General features: G+C 35.1%; 1 long non-coding RNA gene across 2 annotated transcripts; it reads right to left on the minus strand.

Moving 5' to 3' along the window:
* Positions 1-23,568, minus strand: LOC110351134 (uncharacterized). Of its 2 annotated transcripts, XR_015439239.1 has the most exons (4): positions 23,420-23,568; positions 22,424-22,518; positions 15,315-15,413; positions 1-268 (listed from the first exon to the last, which is right to left on the minus strand). It is a non-coding gene; the product is annotated as an uncharacterized LOC110351134 (long non-coding RNA). The 2 variants fall into 2 exon arrangements; XR_002398220.1 differs by lacking the exon at positions 15,315-15,413.

Here is a 23,568-nt window from a genome sequence, read left to right on the forward strand (position 1 = left end):
TGTCTGGTTATAGGACATAATAGCAAAATAAATTGCTTTACTCCAGAGCTTGACATTACCTTGCACCCTCTCAGGGGGTTGCAGGCATTTCAACTGGGGCTGTAGACACCTGAAGGCTTGGCCTGAGCTAGTGGATTTATATTCAAAATAGTGCACTGATGAGCAGGGAGCTGGCAATGCTGTTGTCCGGAGATCTCAGTGCCTTATGATGTGGACCTCCTTCACATAACTACCTCATGATGTGGTGGCTCTTCTCCTCCAGTCTTTTCTGGAAAATAAGACAGAAGCAAGAAAGAAGACAAGATGTCTTCTATGATTCAGTCTCAAAGCTGACACACCAATCTTACCCACATTTTTTTAAAAAAGGTTTATTTGTTATGCAAGGAGACTATACAGAATGTGGACACCAGGGCACAGGACTCATTGGGGTCAGTCTTGATTCTGGTTGCCACAGGGTGTTACTTGGGAAAGTTATGAAGGGACTTCTTGAGATTTGGGAAATATTCCAAATCTAGATGTGGGTGTTGGTTACACAAAAGTATTTACACGATTCATATATATGTATATAAAATTTTCTTTATTATGTTATTTTTCTATGTATATTTTATTCTGACATTTTTCATTTAATAAAAATCGATAGGTATAAAATAGAAAAATGTAAGAAGTGCATTTATGTACATTTCACTTTATTTCTTAAATAGTGAATCCTGGAATGATTTTATAATTGCATAGCACTGAAAACTAAAATCTTCATCAGGCTGAAACATCATATTTAGTACATCATATCTTCTACCACTATCTCATTCTCCCACTCAATCTCCAATTGATTCTTTTGTTTCCTTTAATGAACCAAATCCTTATTTAGAAATCTGAAATGGTGTTTGTCTGTTTGTAACACTCTGTTCTATTTGTTCTTCCTTTAGTTTCTAGTTTAAAATGGCTTCATCAAGTGAATTAGTAAGGTAACTACTCATTTAGAGGATTGGTAATTTCAGAAAAAAGAAATAGGCACTTGTGATGTCTTTGTTGATAAAAATTGTGTTTCAAGGTGACCAAATACACCAAAATGATAATAGAAAAAATTTTTAAATTAATAATATAGAGATAATTATGTATACATATAATACACACAGGCTGACTGATAGATTAGAAGAAGATTAATTTTGCAACTACAGTGATAAAATTAGTAAACAAGTATAATAGTATTAGGTTAAAGATCAAGAAGCAACTAGGCATTTTGCAGGGAGCTGAGGTACCATTCCACAGATTGCTTGTTGTTTTCCAGAGTTAAATATAATCTCATCCTGGAAAGATTTTATCAGCTTTATATTAACCCAGAAATCGGGCTGAAAATGAATGCTACTGATAAAACCTACATTACACTTTTTTGTTTTTTTAAATGGGACAATATGAAGTATAGAGTGTCATCTGTGGAGTGAAAATTGAGAGTTGTTAGAATACAATTCATATTTACAAAAAAATAGAAAGGATAGAAAAACAAATTAAAACACACTGCTAGGAGATAATTTGGACATATATAAAAGGTAGAATATCTCCCGAGCCAGTTGATACTATCTCTTTAACATTACAGTCAGACACACACACACACACACACACACACACACACACTCATACCACAAACAAGAGCACACAGCCCAGTTGGTTGGAGTGAGAGAGTAATAGTACAGATTAAGAGATGCCAAGGCAATGCAATGCTTGGGTTTGACAATAGTTTAAAAAAACAATAAAAAAGTTACCACTTTGGGGAAAAATTTAGAAGATTGAATATGTCAGGAAATTAAACAGTAGTATGGATATTTTGATACCATTTTAGTAATAATACTGATTTTAAATCAGGTACCAGATGATCTTTTAGTTTAGAAATACCTCAAAATGTTTAGGTGTAAAATGTCAATGTGTATAATTTACTTTAGTAAAAAAGGCTGACATAATTATGGAAGAAATATTTCTAAAAATCTAACTTTAGTGGGCAGGGGATTTAGCTCAGTGGCACCACACCTGCCTTACATGCACAAGGTCCTGAGTTCAATCCCTAGTACCACAAAAAAAAAAAAATGTAACTTTAAAAATTTTATTTTTTTATTTCTGTCTTCTTCATCCCTAGTGGATTATATAAGAACCTATAAAAACACATTTGCAGATGTTTTCATCACATCTATTATAATAGTTTATTTAGTTAATATTTATATTCAGTACTACACAGCGATAACTCAGTAGCAAGTTCTGTGTTCTTTTGTTAAGCATTTCATTAAAATGTTCACTATTTGATGAAGAAATGAGACACATGGAAATTTCTCAATTATCTGATCATTTATTTTCCTTTTTATATTTTTCCCTTAATATTGGACAATTTGTCTTCCTAATCACAATTCTACCAGTAAAAATTATGTCTCTACTATCATTTCATGAAGCTATGATACTGCCATCAATTTCTTCATTGCTATAGGATTATTACTCTGTCATAACAAAAGTAATGTGCTCAATCTATATGTAGCTAATCATTTGTGTCTGAATTACTCTCTAAAGTCCTGAAATCAGAGACAATGTCTTGTAATCTCTCTCTGCTTCATAGTTTATTACTTTTAGAGCTAAAATATATATTTTCACTGGGGCTCATGTGCCCAATATACCTTTTATTGTACTGTTTTTTAAAAAGTTCCAATATCCTTTGAGACAAAATATAAGGGGTATTTTTGGAAGTTGCATTAAGTATTTCATAACATTAATGAGCACAATAGGATTAGACAAATCCAGTCTTTCATCACTAATGGTCAGTACCAGTCTGGGCAGGTGCCAGGATATCAGGCACAAGTTAAGAAGCAGGGCACTGCTCAGGGATGAACAATGTGCCAAGCCACATGGGGTCAAGGGCCGAAGCAGGTTGAAGCCAAACTAAATCTTGTGACTCTTGTTGTCCCAATGGCTTTGTTATTCCGGAGACAACTGTAGAATATTGGGAAATCTTTGAGCCCAGGAATTCAAAAGCACATGAGATGAAAGGAGAATGTGCAGAAGCAAAAGGGCCATCACAGGCCACAGATCTAAATGAACAGAAAGTCACTGTTATATTTTTTTGGGCTTGGTGGGTGAGAGTATGCACTTCTGGTTACTGTTGGGATCCATTGCTATTAGTCTACATCTTACGCACAATTTTTATAGCTTTCTACTACCCTGTTTTAGCCTCCCACCCACCACGAGAACCACACAGGAGAAAGGAAAAATGGCAAAAGAAGTTTGTCAAAATTCAAAACTATTGGGTTTTCATAAAACAAATGAGAAAAGAGGCAGAACACACCTCCTCAGGCCTCTGCACGCTTGGGACATGGACATTCCCAGCCCGCCTGCCACTACATAGTATCTTATGAGGCCAGCAGGTCTCCAGAACCACCTCACTCGAGGTGAACATAACTTAGAGAGTTTTTCATGGAGTTTATAAGCTTACATTAGTGCTTTATTAATTGGAGAGAGGCATCTTCATCCCTATTTCCAAATTACCCTTCCCTCTATCTTGAAATGGACAGCAACACTTTCAATATAAAGGCATGAAATCATTGCAAAACTTTGTGCTTTTTTTGAAAAATATTCCTATTTTATTATTTAATTTTCCCAGGAACTTATGATTTCTAAACTGGGGTTTCATTTTATTTTCTTTTACTTAAAATTAAAATCATGCATTCCACAAAGCAGAAATAGTTTCTTAAAAGCATTAGGCAACCACTTGCACAAAATCATATTTTGACAGATTTTATATACTAAAAATTATACTAGATGTATTTTGGGAAAACACTGATGCATTAAAATATATACAAAGTAGTTTACATGATTATTCCAGAAAATAAAGACCCCAAAAGAAGCTAAGACCTGAGCCTCAGCTAGAGCTTTATGCAGAATAATTGGTGCATGACTGTTAACGCACACTGAAATGAACCAGAATGAGACCCTGCACAGTGCCAATCCTTTCTTCAGATTGTCCAAGTGGCCATCATTGTGGAATTAATAGTCATTTGGAATGCAAGTGTTCATGCACACTAAATAAATTCTATGACCGGTTATCTACAAGAGAAAATATGGCAAATCTAATTTGTGGCTTAAACATCATTATGATGAGAAATGTCTGTTCATTTCAGATGCCCACTTATGAATTGCATCTTTAAATTTGTGGGGTGTGATTTTTCAAGTTCTTTGTGTATTCTAGATAGTAAACCTTTGTCTGGGGAACAGCTGGTAAAAAATTTTTCCCACGTGGTGGGTTGTCTCTTCAGGCTGTTGGTGGTTTCTCTTTCTGTGCAGAAGCTTTTTAATAAGATGAGATCCCAGTTGTTGATTCTTTGTGCTAGTTCATGTGCAACTGAGATTTTGTTCATGAAATCTCTTCCTACATAAATATCTTCAAAAATTCTACCTAACCTCTCTTCCAGCTGGTTTAGTGTTTTTCTGTTTTAATTTAGATCTTTGATCCATTTCTCTTGTAGTTTAGTGCATGGTGAGAGATACGGGTCTACTTTTGATCTTTAACATGTTGAAACCCAATTTTTCCAGCACAATTTATGAAAGAGATTATCTAGTAGAAACAGCAAATAAACATATGAAAAAAATGTTCAACATCAGTGCAAATGATGCAAATGAAAACAACACTGAGATTCCACCTCACTCCAGAAAGAATAACGGCTATCAAGAAATCAACCAATAACAAATGCTGGTAGGGTTGTGGGGAGAAAGGAACCCATCTCCATTGTTGATGGGAGTTCAAACTGGTGCGACCACTGTGGAAATCAGTATGGAGATACCTCAAAGAACTAGGATTGGAAGTCCCATTTGACCCAGCTATTCCCCTGTGTGGTATCTTCCCCAAAGAATTAAAAGAATCATACCACAGCGATATAAGTGCTCCCATGTTTACAGTGTCATAGTTTGTAATAGGTAAAACTTGGAAACAGCCCAATTGCCCAACTGGAGACGGGATAAAGAAGATGTGTTTTTTTATAAAATGGAGTACTACTCAGCCATAAAGAATGAGAAACTAGAGACATTTATAGCTAAATGGATGCAAATTGAGGCTACACTTTTAAGTGAAATAAATAGGACACACGTGTGTAAACACTGAATAGTTTCTCTGGTGTGAGAAATTGAAAGTGTAAATAAGGATCAAAATGTATAATAGATAATATGAAACAGGAAGAAAAAGTCCAAAAGGGAAGGGGAACTGGGAGGGGAGGGGGAAAGGAAAGAAGAGAAAAGAATAAATATGAGAAAAAAGGAAACAAAGCCTTTGTAAATAGGGAGGAATGGAGGGGTGGAAGGGAGGGCAGGGGAATGGGGGAAAAATAAGAACCAAGATATATCATGTAAAGGTACAAATTCTCAATGATGAATGTCATCATATTGTATATCTAAAATGTACCGATATACTTAATAAAAAAAGTCATGATGGTCAGGGATTTAGCTCAGTGGTTCCAGCGCCTGCCTCGCAAGCACAAGGTCCCGAGTTTGATCCCCGGTACCAAAAAAAAAAAAAAAGTCATGATGATAGAACAAGATTTTTATACCAAATATTAAACAAATGCTAGTTTCTAAACTCAGTTGTCTCATTTAACACTCATTGTTTACTCAGTAGAAGTATTAGATTGTAGTTTCAAATTTACTGTATTTTTAAAATTCAGATATAAGTTCTTCTTTATTAACATAGCTCTTATTAATTACTAGTTGTTAAAAAATCAAACCTTTACCTAGTGTTTAGTGATTATAAAGTGCTTTCATGTACAGTCTCTGATCTGTACTTTAGAAAATATCTTTGAGGACAATACTGTTACTGTTTGTTATATTCTTCCATTAATATACAGATGGAGTAAGTAAATATTTCCAAAATCATCCTAGAGTCTTTTTGATGGATGGGACACAAGGCCTCACTCTTCATACTAACATAAAGATGCATCCACAAAAGCATTCAATGTTTAAATCCTTTGGAAACTACATTTCCATTGATAAAAGTAATACATACCATCACCTCTATCCTCAATTTTCTTTCCTTAAATGCTAGACCAGTAGAGAACAAAAAGAGATGAATTACTCAAATTTTGTGAGAGATTTGCCTATCCTGATTTACTAAAGAAAGACTCTTCATATTATTTAGCAGATGAAAAATAATCTTCTATCTGGTATCTTTAAAAAGTATTCCAACTTATTGTATAGAAATAAATACTTAGCTATCTCTTAGTTACAAATTTGCTTTATGCTTCATTTTTAGTAAAAACTTGTGAAAGAAATATAGAATTTTAGAAGACAGAATCCTGAATCTTCTAGTACATAGTTATATCCACAGTGGACTAGGTAGGAGCTGTGTACAAGCACTGATGAGACAAAGAAAAGGACCAGAAAGTAAAGGCATGTAAATGGGGCTATACACTTGACAACATACCAAGTATGAGCTTCTTTCTTATTAAGAAAATTATAATTCCAACTCTACACAGGAGGAATGATGTTTCATTGTCTCCCATGATGCTCTCAATAGCAAATTCTCAGAGAAAAAATTGAAGTATATGGCAAATTGGTTTAACAATTTATTTCTACAAATTTTGCAAAATATAAGCTTCCCTGTTAAAAATAGTGAAGATTAAAGGGAGCATTGTTTGCCCTAAAAGCTCTATCTGGCACCTTTCAGTGTGTCTGAACTCCCTGGAATGAAGAAAACATGTTTTTCTTTCTAGAGAGGCCACTCCAAATCCACACACTGAGAACTGAACACCGAACCCAACATCCTGGTTCTTATTTATCTTTAGAAACCGTGACAGTCCTTAAGAGAAAAAAGAGTGTTTTAATTAGAACATTGCTTTTATTCATGATACTATATAATAGTATAAAATATTGAAGGATCCTAGGCAGAATCAGAACTTTGAAGGAATCATTGCTAGCATGGTCTAACTAACAAAACAATGCACCTTGAGAGTAACACAGCTAGGAACAACCAGAAGACACTGCTCATATAAAATCAGTTTGCACAAATACATTGTGGAGCTTCTGAAGGAAGCAGCACCAGAGAGGCCCAGACCCTGGAACAAAGGAACCCCCAGAAATGTGAGCTGGTGCCATGGGAGCTGCTTTGCTGCTCAGTAGACTTGCTAATCCATGGCATAGAGCTGGAAACTGAAAAACCAGTCCAGTCACAAGAACGCAGCGAAGCAGCCACAAAGCAGAGCACTTGTGACAACCTCACAAGGGTGTATGAAGCAAAAATAAAGGTTTGCTGCTGGAAAGCCGCCATAATTGCTGAGCCAACATGGTGAAAAAGGAGACGGAGGGAAATGATTTCAAATTCAAAGATTCCTCCAAATTGATGCATTTATTACATCTTTAAGTAGGGAACAGCAAGATGATAATAAACTGAAGCACTAAAGGAGCAGAGCCTTGAGCTGTTTAACAGATGAAAGTGAAGTAAGGCATATTGGTGCACACCTGGAATCACAGCACTTTGGGAGCCTGAGGCAGGAGAATTTATTCCAGTCCATACTGCACAACTAAGCAACTTGATGAGACCCCATTTCAAAATAAAAATATAAAAAGGCCTGGGAATGTAGCTCAGTGTGAGGGCTCTGGTTCAATCCCAGGACTGCTCCTCTTCCCAAAAAGAGATGAAAATGAATTTATACTACAGAGCAAAGAACCTGTAATACAGCTGCTGTGTTTACATATTCAGGCCCTACAAATAGGGCAAAACAGTGGTAGATAAAGCCTGCCAGAACCGCAACCCCAGTTTTGAGTTAGTTACATACCTGACTGGATTAAGGTAATCTCCAGCACTCGTACTACTTCTAATGTTAAACATTTTCTATACCATTATATGTTCTAAATTCAGTAGTTCCTTCTTCACTGCCTCCTTTTCTATCAACATTTAAACACATTCAGTTTTGTGAGTGCCTTTATGAGGTTCAATCAAAATTACAGTGAAGGCTGCTGCTGAGTGCCATCCAATGGAAAGGCAGGCTTGTAAGTGTGAAACTTCTGGCTCTTCCCCCAAATCAACATGATTATAAAAAGTAAACATATTGAGATTGCCAGGATAGTGCAACTAAAGACACTCAGGAAAGAGGACTTCCAGAACTGCTTCAGAAAGTAGCAGGAAGGATGGGACAAGTATATTCAAAAAGAGAGGAGAATTATTTTGAGTGGGATTAATGGCAAAGTGTCTTTAATTATAATACATTTCTTAAATTTAAACATTTGTTCTGGTTTTCAATCACACCTCATATATCCTATCCTAAATGAGAGTGGTGGGGAGGGGGAATGTTTTCTAATTTTTCCGCTCCTCCTTATTCACCACAATGTTGTCCTCACTCCTCCACCCCATTTCTCACATTTCACCTACTTTCATGCTGCTGTCACCAAATGAATCACTCTAAAATGATGCCAATAATTTTGACATTCCGAATAGTGAAAATTGTCATTCTTTATCTAGAGGCTTTCCTTATCATTTGACTTTTATAATTTACTCTTCTTGTTTTCTGTTTCATTTTCTGCCATCTGCCTCTTCTTTCTGGTATCCATTTGGACTACTGAAATGGTCTTCGAACTCAATATCTCCAATTCAGTATAACCTAATCCACCAGATCTGGCACTTAGAATAAACTAGGTATTTGCTGTGACATCTCCACTACTATCTTTCCCTTTCATTATGAATTTTTCAGATCCCAATTGCTGCAATCTTTCCCCAAAGTAGCCTACAAAATCTTTTTTTTTTTTTCACTATCTCCAGTTCCATCTACTATCCCTTTAATTTTGCCCATTGTAGTAGGCTGCTAACTACTTTTTGTATATCCATTTTTGGATCCTCCAGTTCTTCATCTCCAGGTGCCTTCTGTACCTGACCAAACTAATCATGCCATGCCTGGGTTTAAATTCTTCAATCACTCCTCATAACTTTAAGAACAAAAACTCATTGCTGTCAGTTGCTCTGGTATAATGGAGTGTGATTCTTCTTCCTTCTCTTTATTCCAGACCAACTGTCCAACTTTCAGTTCCTTAAGGAAATCATCCTCTCTTAAATAATCCTCCCTTCTGCCTTACAACTTTTGAACATACTCTTCCTTCTTCCTATAATGCCTTCTCCAAATCCTGTGTCTGTTGAGATAGGTAACACTCACACTCTTTTCTAATGTTTGTTCAAATATCATTGACTTAGAGAAACTTTTCTGGACACAATTTGGCTGGATTTCAATTCTTATGGTCTCAACCTCTGTGTGTTCTTCTGAGGGGGAAGTATATCTTTGTATTTGAGTATTTTCTACCTGTCACAAATGCTCTACCCCAGTCCTAATTAGACAATTAATTCCATAAGGACTATGTCTGTTTAATTTCCATTGTATTCTAGATACTAAGTTACTTACTAAATAATAATAGATACTAATAATGTTAATAATAGATAATAATAATGTTATTCATGTAAAATGGATAACAGATGAATGGCTGAGAAGACCCACAAGATGCAGATTTACTGGGTACATTCAGTTAGAATATTAGGATGCATTTATTTAATTTTACTTAGAAAGGCAACTTTGCTCCCAAAACACATGGTGGTCTCCTTATAAAAACAATGGCACCCTGGAAAAATATTAGAGTATCCCCAACACTCACACCATCATGTCTTTGTGGATTAATTACTAAATTAGATTCTTCTCTCTTTGTTTTCTCAACTCCACATGCCTGTGAATGTATACACACACCTGTGTGCACATGCATACACATAAACACATAACAAACACACCCAATTGTTAAATTCTAGACAAAAGAAAATTGCATTATTGCATTTAGGCTGTAATTTTTCTATCATCATCTGTCTTCATCCATTTTGTGCTCTTAAATAATATATCTGAGTCTGGGTAATGAAGAACAGGAAGTCATTTCTTACAGTTCTAGAATCTGGGAAATCCAAGAGGCCACATCTGGTGAAGTGTTCTTGGTGTGTCACTTATGTCTTAATGCAGAAGGACAAGAGAGCAGGAGAGAAAGAGTGAGAAGTTGAGAGGGTGTAGGGGAGAAATGGATCCTTTCATCAGAAATCCCCTTTCCGTGATAATTAACTCACCATGAAGGTAACGACCTTAATCCACCACCTCCCATCTCTCAACACTATCTCACTGAGTCTAATTTACCAATATATGAACTTTGGGTGACACATTCCAATCATAGCACCCTCCAATTTCCTCATGTTATCTCTTGAAATTAGTGAACAACCAACACATGAATTTAAAATATAGACTGTTCGAAGGGTTTAGGGGTGAAGGGCACACAGGTAATGGGGAAAAAATGAGAACCAAGATGCATCCTGTACAGGTACAAGCACCCAAAGATAAATGTAAATGTATTGTATACCTAAAACGTACCAATAAAAGAATTTAAGAAAAAAATGAAATAAAATATAGACTGTTTTTAGAATATTATATTGACTCATTACCAAACTAACTCATTAGTTTCCTAGAATCTATTCAATTCTTTTCTTTCTGCTGAATGATTGCCCTGTCAATTCTGCCCTCTTTCTTCTCTCAAAAGTAAAATAATTACAATAAAATGTTAGGAAATAACATGAGTTGCAATAAACATATATAGTGAATGTTTACATTAAAAATTATTAGAGTAAAAAACACATTGCATTAATCCCCCACAATGCACTCCCCTTCAATTCAAACACACCAATATTCTTGCAGCTTTTCTGAATAAGTTTTGGAAGTGCTCTCTCATGAGTCTTTTTATTTATACTTTTGTGGCTGCCTCCATGTCCTAAATCAGTTCAAAATGTTTAGCTACCATGTTCATTTTGACTTTAGTGAAGGTCCAGAAGCTATGCGGTACCAGATCAAGTGAAAAAGTAAATGAGGACATGCTGTTAACGACTTTAGCAGCCTGCTTTTCTTTTGGATGACACTTGGCGGCAGTACCCACCACGTTTTTGATCATATCTCACAAAGACTCTCATGAAAGAAGATCTCTAGAACTGCTTCAAAAGTAGAAAAAACAATGGGGTAAGTATGTTTGAAGTGATTGGGAACAGTTTTGAGAAGGATTAATGGAAGGTGTCTTTTACTATAATAATTCTTTAAATTTAAATATTTCCCATATATTTTGATCACACTATATAGGTTTGAAATATGACATTCTTAAAATCTTCAGTTTTCTAAGTTCTTCTGTCTTCTGTTTCCTATGAAAATACTTTGTTTCCATTCAACCTTTAAGTGACGTTAAGATTCCACAATACCTTTTCAAATATACTTACTTTCAGAATAGGAGGTGTAGGAAAAGAAACAACTTTTAAAAGCAGGAAAAAGTTGCATTATCATTTTATATTTGACTCAGTGCATGCACTACAGTTCCATTATTTGGTGCAAAATGTTGAGAACATAAACATTTTAATTTAGACTGATAAAATCAATATTACTTTGGATATGATTAGTAACTCATGAGCATCTTAATGTAATTAAATAAATTAGGATATTGAAAGAGGATATTCAGAAAGAATATTTTTTAAATTGCCATTATAATCTGTCAAGTAACATATTTTTACATCATAATTGCTAAAAACCACAGTAGGATATTTTTTCATTGAGATATTTGCCTAGAAAAAAAGGTAAATGTTTTGATGCTAATAAAGGCTTAATGGATAAACTGTTAATATATCTCTTTGGAGGCAACCTGGGAGATTCAGAAAATATATATGTTCCTTCCTTTGGAGGCGAGTTGCAGTTTTTATAATTTCTGATACCATAGCACCAGAGAATTGCTATTAAAATATATCAGTAGTAGAAGAAGCAATAATTACTTGATTTTTTGGTGGTTATTAAACTTTCCTGATAACAAAATTAATTTAACATATTTTTATTTTAAGAAAGGTCAGTGCTTATTAAACCCTTTTCATAGTATATATAGAATTAATGTCATGAATAGATGCTAGATTTCTTAAAAATTGCGATGCTTATTTTCCTTGTTATCCACTAATTTTCCTGTGATTATTGCTCATTTACCTTAAAAATAACATCTAACAACCCCAGTCATATTGGTGCCTTTTGTGTTTGGATTCTTCTACTTACTCCATCCAGGGTATAATTTGGGGACTAATACTAAGTACTTTAAAATGGTATTCATTTCTGTATTTATTATGCACATACTAATATTTATTATTGAATGTGTTATCTAGCTTACAGGCTCAGTGTTTAAAACTTGTTCATAAACATGGAAGTGGTTCCTTTTTCAAAGACTCCCTATGCCAAGGCAAACACCATGAAACATGTTTTAGTGCCCTCAGAATCTGTTTAGGGACCTTCTCCCCTCGTTCTAGGAACAACTGTCCTATGAAAATCAATCTCCAAACTCTGCTAAAACTTTTAATAATCTTCCAGGTAAGTGGCTGCCAGTTTAAAGTGTTTTACCTCTTAGACATAATTCCACTTTATTAGTTTTAACAATGGTAATAGCAGTTTTTATTCACTCTCAGTCAAGATATGCTAGGCAAGCTAAATATTTTTTAAGTAATAAAAATATAAAGAATTTCTTTTGAGATTCCCAGATTAAACTTGATGGATTTTAATTTTGTTAGCAAAATATTTTCAACAGTTTAACAATGCATACTATAATATGATTTCCGAATCCTAGGGTCTAGAGCAAATCAAAAGTATGATATGTTATAATTTCTATAAAAGACTATGGCTCTGATTGTTGCATAGTTTCAAAAGCTTCAGTTATTCTACACAAAAGACATGGGTCTTATTTTTTCTAATAAAAAATGTTGACAAAGAAAAACAAATAAATTATTTTGTGTTGAGACACATAACAATTAGAGACAAGAAACAAGGCAACAGTGAAGTAAATAAAGGAGAATAAATAGGTACACAGGAAGCCTAATTTATCTTGCAAAATTAACCCAGATGTACCCCCACATTCCAACTACTTTTTTTTCAAAGCCTTTGAAAATATCAGTAGTGATGAGAGGGAAAATAGTGTGTTCTAGAGCTAGAAATGTGTTTAAGGTATAATCTTTTCCAAAGCGAACCATCCAAGAGACCTATAAAAATCAAGGTCACACGTTAAACTGGAGGTGAATCAATGTCTAGAACCTTCCTACCCTGTGTTCTAGATCAACTTTCTTTTAGGCTGTACTACACTGTCCTCTTTTAAACAGTAAGTTCCCTTTTAGGGATTTTAAGCTAAAATGATTATGATTTAGAGAAATAATTTGACTTCCGATTCTATTCCATATAAACCATGACAAAGAAGATGGCATTCACATCAGGGAAACATCAAACTTTGTAACTGTAAAATACTGATAGATATATTGACTTCTGATGACTGCCTTGATGCGTAAATAAGGCAAGTATGCCCACATTTCTTGAGGTCTTACTATGTGCTAGGCTCTGTCCTAATGTATACATATGAAATAAATGCTTTTATTCTTGCAGCAGTTTGAAAGTTATGATAGAAACTGATGATCACAGATAGTTTGGCTCAGAATACATATATATTAAGACACAATACAGATGCAATATACAGATACATATATGTATATATGTATATGTATATATGGAACCATATATTCATCTACAAATAATATCTAGAATAAAATTCTAGATATTAATATTCTCCATCTCATTTCATCATTTCATTCAGCTCCCTCAAGCCCAGAGTAAACATTAACTACCAACATGAATTAGTGACTAATATTCCTTTGCTTTAATTTGTGGTTTTCCCATATTTACAGAAAAAGGAGAATTTAGATAGATTGATTGATTGATTGATTGATTGATTCAGTTTGTGATATTTTCATCTTTTTAAGGTGGTATTTTATTAATAAGACTGACACATTAACTGAATGTTTCCTTGATCATCAGTATCATTTTGCACCTATAAATGAATGTTTAACATTTACATGATGGCACATTCTCACCATCAGCCCATGCATAAACTGCTAGCTTCTTATCTAGTGTTTTTGGTAGAATTTATAGTGCATTACTTAGGCATGAAATCATCACCTCTATCAAATTTTGGGAACTTAGCAATAACCTGTATCTCACCCACCCCATCTCCTCACTTGCCTACCTCACAACTGAACGAACTATCTTGAATCTCAAGTTAATCTTTTCCTTCCTTTTGATTTAATATTGAAGCTTATGATTTTGTACAGTTTAACCACTGGGGATCTGTACTGAAAAATGGGATATTTTGTTGTTGTGTGATCATTGAATGTGCTCACCCAACCCTAGAAGCTACTTCCAGCAGGACACATCTATCCTATGTTGAATAGCATATTGCTCCTCAACCACGAACCTGTATAGCATGTTAGTGTACCAAGTGCTGTAGGCAGTTGTAACACAAATATAACTATTGTGTATTAACATATTTAAATAAAATTTACAGTAAAAACATGGTGTAAAAGATTACCACAGCACAGATGCATGGCATGCTTACTGTGATTAGAGCTTGCAGGACTGGATGACAGCGAGTGAGTGATGAGAGCATATGAAGGAACAATAGGTTGTTCCACACTGCACAGGTGTACAGTGGATCTCAGGACTCAGGTAAGGGTAAGCACAGTCTATGCTGTTCACACAATAAAATCACCAATATTGCATTTTTCTAACTTGTGGTTAGCCTGTGCAAGCCTGAATATTAAATTGAAAGCAAGGAAAGAATAAGCTTTAGAGTCATGATAAAGGTTAGTTCAAGGACGATACACCTGTACAGACTTAAACACTACCCATTTAAACTACACTACATTTACAAAACTTTTTCTTCAATAATAAATTCAACTTAGATTACTATAAATTTTACTTCATAAACATTTTAATTCTGTAAATTGTTTGCTCTTTTGTATTAATGTTTACCTTAAAACACAAACACATTGTGACAAAATAATTCCTCTTATATCCATAATCTCTAAATTTTTGCTTAACTTAATAAGGTTTTAGTTAAAAACTAAGAAATAAACACACCCATGAACCTAGCCCTACACAGTTTCGGGATCACTAACATCCCCTCTCCCTTACCTCCCCATCTGTCTACCGGAAGATCTCCAGCGGCAGTGATACTCATGAGATGGTCACTTCTTGTGATGAGCATGCCTTTTTCTGATCCAATTGAAGAAACTACCTTAAATTTATTTAAAGAATTGTCACTATCTTCAAAAACTATCAGAGTGTTCAGGGTATGCTTAGATTATTTCTTTTTTGTCGTTGATTTGCTTGTCAGCACATAATGCACTAAGAACATTGTTCTCTATGAATGAAAACTTTCCACATTGGGGGTCTATGTTTTCAAACCTTTCAAGAAGCTTGTTGGGCCAGAGATTTATCTCAGTGGTGCTGCTGCCTCCCTCACAAGTGCAAGATCCTGAGTTTGATCTCCAGTAGAAAAAAAATCTGAAAAAAGAAAACCAATTAAATTCTCATAAAAAAAAAAGCTGTTGCAGTTGGTAAAGCTTCTGTTAAACACTTGTTATGGTTTAAATCTGGAATGTACCCCCAAAGCTTCATGTATTCAGAGGTGGGGTTTTAGAAGATGATTGGATCATGGGACACTATATTCATCAGTGGATTGATCCATTGATGAGTTCAAACTAAGTGTGCTGTTAGGAGGTGGTGTCTGGTTGGAAGAGATGTGTCACTGGATTGCTTTTGGAAGATGTATCTTTCTCTCTGACTCTTCTTTCTCTATCTGCATCCTGGCTGCCATGAGGTGAGCAGCTTTCTTCCCCATGCTCCTCACACTATGTTCCTATTTCTACCTTGGAGCCAAATGACCATGACCTGAATCCCTGAAACATAAGTTAAATTAAACCTCTCAATTTAAGTTGTGAAAGTCAGGTACTGTATCCCAGATGTTGGAAAGCTGCATAACACAATAATTCACTGTGAAATTTTCTGAGGATTCTTCTTATTTTTCTTCTCCTATAAGTTCCTTTTCTCCTGCTTCTTCAGTTATGTGTTCACTGGGCTATATGAATTTTTTAAATTCAATTGTATGCTCATTGGACCATCACTATACACTGTTTAGTGTTGACCAAAACATCCTTATGTGATGGGTGATTGACTGCATTATTTCTGCTTGTATATATGTATTCCTGAAAAGCATTTATGGATGATAGATATATATATATATATATATATATATATATATATATATATGCATATATACTAACATACTACTTTTAGTTTCATATAATTTGGGGGATTTTTTCACTTATTATTATATTGCAAAGATTCATCTATAAAGTTATGTTACTCTAATGTATTCATTTTAATAGCCATATAATATTCATTGTATGACTATGTTAGTTTTTTAATCCATTCTCTTCCTGGTGGGCATTTAGTTTTCCCCAGGTATTTGTAACTGTCATATGAGCTGGGGTCAACTTTCTTTCATATTACAGGATAACCTTTAAAATAAGTAATTGTATCGGGGGTAAAAATATTCCACTTAACAAAATAATGCTACACTGCATTCTCACTTTCATCATGCTAGCAATTCTGTACATCATTATGCTATCCAATTCTTGTCATGCTTTTCAAATTTTCTCTTAACGTGTAAATAATAATCCTGTATGATTATGCTTTGCATTTCCCTAACTGATGGCATGGAACAACATTCCCTATGTTTAATGATATTTCCATTTCACTGAAAATGTCTGTCAACTACTTTTCTATTCAAATATTTGTGCTTTTCCTATTAATTTACAGGTCTTCTTTTTAAAAAAAAAATGTTCCTGATACCAATTGTGTAATAGCTCTGCGTACTGAGAATATCTTCTCTCATTTTCTAGCACCTTTTCTCATTGTTACAATGCCTTTTGCTGGAAACAAAAAACTTTATTTAAATAAGCTACAGTCCGTATCTTCTAGTATTGTTTGTAACTCCCAGTTCAGTCTTCCTAAGCCCACACCATAGTGAAACAGCAAATCAGGCTGCACCCTGGAGAGACATCCACTACAAACCAATGCAGCCACCAAAGAAAGGGGGATGTCCTGGCTTCACTATGCTAGTGCCTTTACATGAAATAACCTTAAAGCAGCAACCATATGCATTCTAGTACACATATGGGCAACAGTCACCGTTAAATCACAAAACCCCAAACATCTAATTGAATGAGTAAATACCTTTTGTTACTTGTGCAGCTTCTAAGTGGCAGTTTAATAAGGAGTGCTTAGGAGATCCTATAAATTAGAACTAAATTTTTTTCAGAAAAGTTTTGCTTAAATGGCTCCATGATTCTCCACTTATGTAAGGAAATACATTTTTACAACTCTCTGATCTTGGTTAAGTGTTAAAAAATGACACTTTCAGAAATGAGTTTCTTTTCTTTTTTTTTCATGAGAATGAAGCTGCTGTGAAAAAGATGACATTTTAAGGATTGTTGGAAAAGAATACTGCACTTAACCATAAATTGCAAGTCAAAGAAGTTAAATGACTCCAATAACACCATTATTAGTGCTAAACATTCACCTTTTATATAATTCCATGTATTTTATTTACTATTTCTTCTAACTTTGTTCTCCACCTATTATTCCAAGTTCTGGAAATGAATATTTCAGGTCCTTATAATGTAATATCTGACATAGAGACTGCAATAAATGACTCAATGAGTCACCAGTAAGAAGTATCGAATTTATAGCTACTTGGATAGTTTTTAGGCTTATTTTTCTTTAAGATAAAGAGTTTACCTTATTTCTTCAAAAGCAATCCTATGCTTGAGAGTTGTTTCAGCATAATTGTAAACCATTTTTATTTTGTTTTAAAGGTGGTATTATCTAGACAAGACTAAGGAAACAGTTTGAAAAATGTGTGGTGTTTTACCAAAATAACAATTCTCCAGTCTAATGATGAAGAGGTCTGTTAGACACATCCAATTATAACATGGACATTTATGTGCCACTCAGGCATCAGAATCTATGAAAAAACCTTTCTACCTTAAAAATGTAATCAGTTCATTTAAGATTTGTTTACAAAATTCCTGTTTTATCCAGGACACTTTGCTAGGCCGTGTAGTTCAAAATTAATTATTCAATTAACCTTAATTTTTAGAATCAGCACTATAAATAGAGCTCTCTAATATTAACTAAAAGTTTATAGAAACAACATAAGTTGATTAATGCAACAGTGTATTGAGATGGCGAACACCAGCCTCTGGCATATGGAGGCTGGCTTGGCATTCATCAAAAGGTCTTGCTAACTGCTGTTTAACATCAGTATCAGACAAGATTATTCTGTGACCTTAATGTGCAGAGATAAAAGACTAGGTCTGAAGCTTTACCAAATTCAAAGATTGTCCGAGCTCAGTAAATAGCCAAAGATCCCCCTGTCCTCAACAACATGGGTGACCACTGCCCTTCTGCCAACTACTCCTTAGCTTGATCTATACCCCCCATCTCCCACAATAGATTTTTTAAAACATCAGTCAGAGAGTCACCCACACTTCCTGACAATATACAGAACAAACTCCTACTTTTAAAACTCTACCCTAAGTCTGCTGACACAAGCTCAAGTCCTACACTTACTTTTCAACTTTTTTTTCTTTACTACTATATACATTGATTCTCCTTCAAATGAGTAACAAACACAAGCATTTCACCTGCAGGAGGGTTTCTGGTAGTTTTTGACTCAAAATTATTGAAAGTAGAATTTGATAAAAGGAGCTAATTCTGAACTTCCTCAAATCCTAGACAATACAAATTGTAGGACCTGTTCTGATTTCACAGAAATATTAAAAAACATATAGCTTACAAGTGATGAAATACTGCATTTGTTTTATTACATTTACTTCCAAGATTTAGGACTATACTGACAAAAATACTAAATTTAAAACTTGAAGAAAATATTTTATTTTGAAGAAAAGTCATTTCCTAACAAAGATCTCTAAAATATTCTCCATGGAAAATGAATCTAGGATTCATGAAATCTAGGACCTAAGTGAACTTATTTTCCGCTAAAGAATAAGTATAAGGCTGGAGATTTAGCTCAATGGTTTTGCCGCCTGCTGCGCAAGTACAAGGACCCAAGTTCAATTCCCAGTACCAAAAAAAAAAAGTATATAATCATAGCAAACTATAGCTATAGTCCATAGATCAAATCTGCCCACTTCTTGTTCTTAAAATATTTTTTTTTGGAAAATAGTCACATCTATTCATTTAGACATTTTCAATGACTGAGACCATTATGGTCACTCTCAGAGAAAAAGTTTGTTGATGCCACTTTTGGATAGGCACAGTAAAACTTGACCTAAAAGTAGGATATGAACATAACCTAGCTTCATAACATTTATAAAATGTTACTGTTTGCATGCTAAAGACAACTAGAACATAGTAAATGAAATCCTGTGACTCAATTTCCTCATCTATGAAACTAGTATTAAAACCCAGTACCTGCTTCACAAATTTATTGCAAGCATTAAGTGGAATAATGTATTCAAAGTGCTGAGAATAGTGCTGGCATATAATGAATATAGCAAATGTTTTTTCTATCTTTGCTATTGCCGATAATTTCTAATGAAACCAGTAGCATTCCAGATTTTTCAACATTAAAGTTCATTTCGTAAAAAAAAAAAAAAAAAAAAAAAATAGTGAGCATGATAATAGCTAAATAATGGCAAAGTTGATTTATATTCTATATTTAGCCCCAAATGGTCTAAAACATTAAAAAAGAAAGAGAGCAAGAAGATTTTTTTAAAAGACTACATGAAAAGCATTGGCAATTATTCTATTGAAAATAGGGAAACAATTAATAAAACTGATTAGAAAAAACAACATGCAAGATAGCTTTTTTTGGAGTATTCCACCTTGAAGTTATGAACAGATGTGAACACAATAGAGCTTTGAAACACCCACACACTGATTAAACAGGAGAAATCTAAATAACCAGCTATATACCACCTTCTGCAGAAACATCATAGTGGTAATTAATCTGTTCTCAGAGTGGGATATAATTTCTGTGTTTTCCATCCTTATTTCATAGTACTTCTTAGAGAAAACCCCCCACAAGCTTAGGTAAACACACTGGGCTGAAAAAATATACATTTATAATGGCATATATATACACATATATATGTATGTATATATATATATATAAAATGGTATATATACACATACATCTAATGGTATATATATATATACACACACACATATATATATATATATGGTAACTTTGTGATCATTTCATTAGCAAGTAAAAATCACTAAAAACTCTCTTAAAACGTAAAAGAATTTTTATAAATACCCTTAATTTTACTTATTGCGATTATGTCCTTCAGGAACTGAATGTGATATATACATTTTTAGTGTAAGACACTCAAATGAGACAATAGTGGAGGTGAGAGCAAATCCTGGTTCAACTACTCGACAGTGTTTTGGAGCCAAGAAATCGAATCTGTGTTCATGCCTGTGTAATCCATTTGCATCAAGAGCAGACATCTGAATATATTAGATCATCAGAAATATTTAAGTGTCATATAGCACTGCCCTGTGTTCTTGTTATTGTTTAGTATATGTAATAGGGAGCCATTCTTATTTATATTTCACATCATAGCTTCATTAATTATATCAAGTGTGAAATTTCAAAATCTTATGTAAATTTTATCTGTATTTTTTTCCTTAATCATGTGACATAGAAAACTGAGATAGTCTCTTGCTCTGGTTTGATTGTGTTCCCCAAAAAGGCACGTGAGAAACGTAATCCCCTGTGCAATAGTGTTAGCAGGTGGGGCCTAAGGAGAAGTGAAGGCCAGGAGGTAGAGGGAATGAATTAATGCTCTTCTTATGGGAGGGTGTTTACAACAAAAAAGAAAATCTCTTCTCTTCTTCTTCTCTTTTCTTCTCCTCCTCTTTCTCCTCCTCCTCCTCCTCCTCCTCCTCCTCCTCCTCCTCTTCCTCCTCCTTCTTCTACCTCTCTCTCTCTCTCCACCCCTTTCTCCCTGATCTTGGACTCCCAGCCTCCCAGCCTTTTCATTATAAATTATTTGGTCTAAGTTATTTCGTGAGAGTAGCACAGATGAAAGCATCTTCTATTATCATTATTTATTTTACTCTAAAATCCTATAATGAATTTGAATTTTGTGCCTGGCACCAAAGATAAACAAGGGACTTTATACTTCCAGAAAACGTTCATTGTAATAGAAGTGAGGGAGAAATAAACATATCTCCAAGAATACATTAGTGTGATAAATGTTATAATAGATACGAGCACAGGGAAGCTAATGGAGAAGACAGAGGCCCCATCTGAGCCTGTGGCATAGGGAGACCTGGGCAGCTTTCCAGAGGAGCTGCTACATCAGCTAAACTTTTCTACCTCCTTGCATGACTAATAAAGTTTCAACTTTGACTTTCATTTTGTTTGGAATTTTATTTTTTACTTGTCTCTGATGTTTTGGGTTTTTTTGCCTGATAATCCTGGTTTCAACAACACAGCAAGCTCGTTGGCATAGCTCTCTGATTATGCCAGTAGCAAATACTGAAAAGTCTGGCTGTCTCCACAGCATAGAGAGGGGCATGGTGATGATCATCCACTAAATAGGAGTGAAGGAGCATTGGAAAGAAACAGGAGCTGAGCCAAGGCTCTGAAGGAATGTCAGAGAGTTTTCATGGGGGAGTTTTCAGAGCAGCACAGCAGGACATGCTCTCAGTGGACTAGAGCAGATGGTGGAGAGAAAAAATTATATATAGGCATACACACATATATTTTAAAGCTGAGAGAACAGCCCAAGAAGATTGAGTGGGCTGACAATTATCGTACCATATTATCTATTATTTTTAGTTTGCAGATTCTTATTTATTTCACTCAGGGTGCGCTCCTAGCTATACCACATATTTTGAAATGAGGGGCTTAGGGAAGAGTGGGTGAATTTAGGAGTGATCAGAGTGACTCAGTGAAAATGAGCACAGATGCTCTGGCAGGCTGCCATCCCCTCTTTCTGGGAGTGCACACAGACTGCCTAATGATATTGTCATGGAGGTGCACGGTGGCTCCAGGCTCAGCCCCACTGACTCTATGGTGAGGCACATCAACTACCTCCCAGCTCCTCCATATCCGTGAGCCAGAACATGCAGAACACACACTACCAGAGTGTCATCCTTGGACTCCCTCACTGGGGTTTATCAGCTTTAGCACGAATGTGGTTATTTCATAATTCTTGCTTTCTATGTGAAGAAAAAGATCATTGCCAAAAACTAAGTTGCACAAAGCAAGAAGCAAAGCACTAGCTCCAGGCTAGAAGTAAAACCATGCACAAGTCTTGAATCTAGTGTTTTCATATTAGCCCAATGTTGCAGAAGAGAGGATACAGGACGTTTATTGGTAGGACATTCTCATTTTCAGTTCACTATCTAATGAGAATAGAAATGTACATAAATGAAACCAAGGAATGATCTTGAGCTTTAGGCAGTACCTTTGTAGCATCAGGCAGGTGGTCTTTGAGGGGCCAGGGGTCTTCATCATCCTCCTGTTCCCTACACTCTGGTATCTTCGTGTTTCTCACATTCACTACAACAAAAAAAGGGAAAGTGAGGTGAGGCTGGCTCAGAGCCAAAGGGCTCTGACAGAGAATGACGAACTCAGGTTCTGTGCAGAAAGAGGAACTCAGAAGTAAAAGTAATGCGAGGCAAGTTTATTTATAAGATAGCGAATACAGGGAATAGCTGCCAAGCAACTGGATGTCGTACAAGGCTCAAAGAATTCCACTGAATTTCCCAAGGTGAGACCTGGAATCTGCTCATATTTACAGGGGCAAACTGGTTTCTAAAAATAAGCATTTCACTGATCAGTGTAATCTAGGCCAATCAGGGCTTCTCTTTTGTTTCTGGGTTGAGGAAAAGTCAGGGAGTTAGGAGGATATAGCAAGTACGTATCTAGCTTCTTCGAATATATAGCCTACAATAAGCTTCTAAAATACACAACCATCAGCCACACAGGGCATCTCTACTTATATCTATCATCTCTACTTATATCTCTTTCTAACTGTTTCTACACCTTCTGTATCAGTCTTACCATTATACGTGCCTGTGATCATTCCTCTGTTTGAACCTAATTCATAAGGGAAGAAAAAATCATCTTCATTATAAAAATACAGAAAGTCTAATGACTTCATCACCCATATATGGTCAAACTTTGACATAAACAATAAGTAAGAAAAGGTCATGAAGTACAGATTACTTTTGTATTGGTTTGGTTTTGGGTTTTTTTTTTTTCCTGTTATCTTAATCTTCCACATTTTCCTTTTCCAATAAGTGAGTTATTTTTCTAAATGTCCTACAAAGGACAGAATTAGAGTAGACTGACATGAATTAGCCAAGCCATGTAAGTGAATTTGTTTTGTATTCCTACTGTGGACCCAATCTACAATCAACTATAGGACCCAGTATTCCAAACCAACCATTATAGTTACCAAAGCACTGATGTGATGTCGAAGACCCCTGTAGTCAGGTTCTAGTATCCACTTGTCCAGTGTGTGACACAGGCCTGAGAAAAAGAATATACTAGGAGGCAGAACTGGGAGAGAAAGCGAGGTGCCAGGACGACCAGTGCCGGTACAAC

The sequence above is a fragment of the Heterocephalus glaber genome, unplaced genomic scaffold (genome assembly GCF_053883595.1).
Source record: "Heterocephalus glaber isolate CG9 unplaced genomic scaffold, H.glaber_assembly_v1.0 deba00001472, whole genome shotgun sequence".
NCBI classification, from domain to species: domain Eukaryota; kingdom Metazoa; phylum Chordata; class Mammalia; order Rodentia; family Bathyergidae; genus Heterocephalus; species Heterocephalus glaber.